Source organism: Mustela putorius, unplaced genomic scaffold, assembly GCF_011764305.1.
Source record: "Mustela putorius furo isolate JIRA1106 unplaced genomic scaffold, ASM1176430v1.1 tig00003871_pilon_pilon_pilon, whole genome shotgun sequence".
Taxonomy (NCBI): domain Eukaryota; kingdom Metazoa; phylum Chordata; class Mammalia; order Carnivora; family Mustelidae; genus Mustela; species Mustela putorius.
Genome location: NW_025422023.1, coordinates 6,224,061 through 6,229,061, shown reverse-complemented (window position 1 = coordinate 6,229,061; position 5,001 = coordinate 6,224,061). Strand labels below are relative to the sequence as shown.

The window sequence follows — 5,001 nt, the reverse complement described above, 5'->3', positions numbered from 1 at the left end:
TGCCCAAAGTCCATAGTATACATTAGGGTTCATTCTTGGTGTTGCATGTACTATGTATTTGGACAAAGGTAAAATGAAATACAGCTATCATTATAATATTATACAGAGTATATTTATTGTGCTAAAAATCCTGTGCTCCACCTGTTCATCTCTTCTTCCTACTCCGCAACTGGTAGTAGCTGATCTTTTGTCTCCATAGTTTGCCTTTTCCAGAATCATACAGTATGTGGCCTTTTTAAGAATGGCCATTCAGAATGGCCATATGCATTTAGGTTTCTTTTATGTTTCTCATGGCTTGATAGCTCATGTCTTTTTAGTGCTGGATAACATTCCAACATGCCTGCATGTACTGCGAAATATCCACTCACCTACTGAAAGATGTCTTGCTTGCTTCCAAGATTTGACAATTAAGAATAAAGCTACTATAGGGTCTCTACCCAGAGACCCTCCACCTGCTCTGTTGCACCACCCATGGTGCTACGTCGGAGAGCCATGGCCTCTTTTCATTTGGTCCTCATCCAACTTCAGGTTTCTTTCATCAAATCAGATAACCTCACTCAAGCCTGTGGCCTTGTCTGGGAGGCAGCAAGAGGAGGAGCCAAAATAGTTGCTCTTCCAGAGTGCTTTAATTCTTAAATTTGGTATGAAATATTTTCCTGAATATGCAGAGAGAATACCTGGTGAATCCACACAGAAGCTTTCTGAAGTAGCAAAGGAGTGCAGCATATAGCTCATTGGAGTTTCCATTCTTGAAGAGGATGCTGGGAGATTATTTAACACCTGTGCTGTGTTTAGACCTGATGGAACTTTACAGGTAGAGCACAGAAAGCTCCATCTGTTTGACATCGGTGTTTCCGGGAAAATTACATTACAAGAATCTAAAACATTGAGTCCTGGTGATAGTTTTTCCACAATTGATGCTCCTTACTGCTGAATAGGCCTGGGCATCTGCTATGACACTGCTTTGTAGAGCTTGTGCAAATCTACATAGAGGGGCTGGCAGCTGTTAGTCTATTCTGGAGCTTTTAATTTGACTTCCGGACCAGCCCACTGGGACAGAACTGAAAAAGCTGGCTGAAATATGCCAGTAAATCCCCATTTTTAGCCAGAAATGATCAGACCTGTATGCAGTGGTGGCAACAAAGCTCTAAGGTTTAGCTTCTAACATGTCATGAAACAGAATAATAACATTTCTGCAATTTAAAGAACTTCCTGTTGAATTCTTTACAGTTTTTTTTTTTTTTTTTTTAATTTTTAAAAAACACCAGCCTTTTCCCTTCCTGGGAACTCTCTATTTAGATGATGGAGCATCAGCACACCGTCTCTTTCACATCACATTAAACAGTTAAAAAGGACTTCCTGCTACCCCTTCCCCAAAAAATAAAGCTGCTGTAAAATCATTGTGTAGGATTTTATGTGGACATTAATTTTCAACTCCTTTGGGGAAATACCAAGGAGCATGATTGCTGGACTATATGGTGAGTATGTTTAATTTTGTAAGAAAACTGCCAAACTCTCTTTCAAGGGGCTGTATCATTTTGGGTTCTCTCTAGCAATGGTCCTATTACTCTACATCCTTGTCAGCATTTGGTATTGTCAGTTCCCTGGATTTTGGCCATTCTAATAGGTGTGTAGTGACATGATGGTTAATTTTATGTGCCAACTTGACAGGCCTATAGAGTGTTTAGAAAGCTGTTAAAGCATTGTTTCTGGGTTTGTCTGTGCTGTGTTTCTAGAAGACATTAGCATTTGATTCAGTAGACTGCCCTCATCAATGTGGGCAGGCATCACTCAATCCATAGGGGGAATGAATTGGATGAATGAATGGAACAAAAAGCAAAGGAAGGGTAAATTTTCTCTCTTGAACTGAGACAGCCATCTTTTCCTGCCCTTGGACATCTGAACCCCTTATTCAATGGGCCTCCAGACTCTGGGACTTACACCAATGGCCCCCAATTCTCAGGCCTCTACCCTTGGACTGGGAGTTATACCATTGACTTCCTTGGTTCTCAGGCCTTTGGACAGGTACTGAATTATATCATCAGATTTCTTGGTTCTCTAACTTGCAGACTGGAGAATTGGGACTTCTCAGCCTCCATAACTGTATGGGCCAATTCCTGCAATAATTTTCTCTCTCTCTCTTTCTCATTTTCTCTCTCTCTCTCTCTATATATATATATATATATACTCTCTCTCTCTCTCTCTATATATATATCTCATTGGTTTTGTTTCTCTGAAGAAACCAACGTAAGTAGTATCTTTTTATTTTGCATTTCCCTGATGATATATGATGTTGAACATCTTGCCATATGCTTACTAGTCACCTATAGATCTTCTTTGATGAGGTATTTAGGTCTCTTGTCCTTTTTTTAAAATTGGGTTGCTTGTTTTTTACTGTTGAGTTTTAAGAGTCTTTGCATATTTTAAGTAATAGTGCTTTATCAGATGTGTCTTTCACAAATATTTTCTCCCAGTCTGTGGCTTATCTTCTACTTCTCTTGACCCAGTATGTTTTCACTTAGACATATGATCTTATATGTCTTCATATTAATAATTGGTACTTTAGTATAGATGTGCTTACTAGTATGGATATGTTTAATGTACTCTAACAAGTGGAAAACTCTGATTCATGGTACTACATCTGAAAATCTGGCTCCTTTAATTCCCAAACTTTTCCTCTTGGTCTCCTTCTATCTGATAGAACAATACTTCTTCTTCTTCTTCTTCTTTTTTTTTTTTTTTGATAACATTTTTATTTATTTACTTGACAGTGAGAGAGCAGAGGCAGGGGAAGCAGCAGAGGAAGAGAGAGAAGCAGGGAGCTAGATGTGGGGCTTGATCTCATAATGCTGGGATCATGACCTGAGCTGAAGGCAGATACTTAACTGAGACACCCAGGTGACCCTCAGAACAATACTTCAAAAAAAATTTTTTTTAATTATTTATTTTTGTCGGAGAGAAAGAGAGAGAGAGAGAAAGTGCACAAACAGGAGGAGTGGCAGGCAGAGGGAGAAGCAGGCTCTTTGAGCAAGAAGACCAATGCAGGACTTGATCCTAAAGCCCTGGGATCAAGAGCTGAGCAGATGGCAGACACTTAACTGCTGAGCTATTCAGAAAAATACTTTTTTTTTTTTAAAGATTTTATTTATATACTTGAGAGAGAGACAGTGAGAGAGAGCATGAATGAGGAGAAGGTCAGAGAGAGAAGCAGACTCCCCATGGAGCTGGGAGTCCGATGTGGGACTCGATCCCGGGACTCCAGGATCATGACCTGAGCCGAAGGCAGTCGTCCAACCAACTGAGCCACCCAGGCGTCCCAGAAAAATACTTTTTTTTTTTTTTAAGATTTTATCCATTTATTCGACAGAGATCACAAGTAGGCAGAGAGAGAGGAAGGGAAGTAGGCCCCAAGCTGAGCAGAGAGCCCAATGTGGGGCTCGATCCCAGGACCCTGAGATCATGACCCCGAGCTGAAGGCAGCAGCCCAACCCACTGAGCCACCCAGGCGCCCTGAAAAATACTTTTTAAAAAGACTTTATTTTTTAAGTAAGGCTGGGTAAGGCTCGAACCCACAACCATGAGATCAAGAGTTGTATGCTCCACTCTCCACTGATAGCCAGCCAGGCACCACAGAACAATACTTCTTAAAAAAGCAACAAAAAGAGGAGCCTGGGTGGCTCAGTGGGTTAAAGCCTCTGCCTTCAGCTCAGGTCATGACCCCAGGGTCATGGGATCGAGCCCCGCATCAGTCTCTCTGCTCCGCAGGGAGCCTGCTTCCTCCTCTCTCTCTCTCTGCTTGCCTCTCTGTCTACTTGTGATCTCTGTCTGTCAAATAAATAAATAAAATATTAAAAAAATAAAAGTATTAACTTAAAAAAAAGCAACAAAAACTATCAGCAAATGTGGATGTCTGTGACCACATTTAGGAAATAAATAATTAATATAAGCATGGTTCATTTTTTTTTCCTCAAGAAGAAGCCAGTACTCCTGTGTTGTTTCAGAACATTTACAAATTTTGGTTTGCTCATTAAATTTAAAGTACTAACCTGGTATCAAAAGTAATATTACTGTGTTGGTGTTTCATTTTATATTTTACTATCTTTTAAAAAATATTCAACAAACATTAAAAATGTACTCTTTAAAATGTGCTATCTAAATGCTGTAATTAGGGGCTCCTGGGTGGCTCAGTGGGTTAAAGCCTCTGCCTTCGGCTCAGGTCACCATCCCAGGATCCTGGGATCGAGCCCCGCATCGGGTTCTCTGAGTGGCGAGGAGCCTGCTTCCTCCTCTCTCTCTGCCTGCCTCTCTGCCTACTTCTGATCTCTCTCTCTAAAAAAAAAGCTGTAATTAAAAAATGATGTTTCCTAAAGTTTAACATTCATAGATAAGACGTGAAGGAAGGGCATTTCTAGGCAGAGATAAAGTCTTGAACAAAAGTACAGAAATGAAAAGGGCAAGGTTTGTGTGAATGTTATGTAACTTATGTGAATGGGGCGTGCAGGAAGATACAGAAATGGAAAAGTGGATTGGCTTGTTTGAAACACCCAGTGCCAAACTTACACAGTAGCAATAAATTTCTGAGCATGGGAGAGATATTTTCAAAATGGCACTTAGGAAGATTAACCTAACTACAGTGTGTGGGATAACTTGTAAGAGACAAGTTACCAAAGGGATTCCAGTTGAGATGTTAGAATACACCACATCAGTAGGGTTGAGAACATCATCAAAATGACAGCAAGAATGCAGTGAGGGGTAGATTTCAGAAAGATCACAGGCAGAAACAATGGAACTAGCAGCTGTTTAGATGTGGGAGAAAAAAAAAGTAGTTGTCTAAGAGGTTTTAAGCCTGCTGTATGGGAAGATATTGCTCTTCTGAACAGAAATAGGAGACCAGGAGTATGATGAGGCCATCAGAGAAAAAAATGAATTAAGGTTTGGGAATATTTAACTTGAAGTGAAGGTGGATCACTTAGCAGATACTTGGAAATGCCTGAATCTCAA

The 5,001-nt window shown here is 40.3% G+C and overlaps 1 pseudogene; it reads left to right on the top strand.

Annotated features, from left to right (window-relative positions):
* The first annotated feature begins 492 nt into the window (after positions 1–492).
* LOC123388084 lies at positions 493–1,078 on the top strand (annotated as a pseudogene).
* Positions 1,079–5,001: the final 3,923 nt, after the last annotated feature.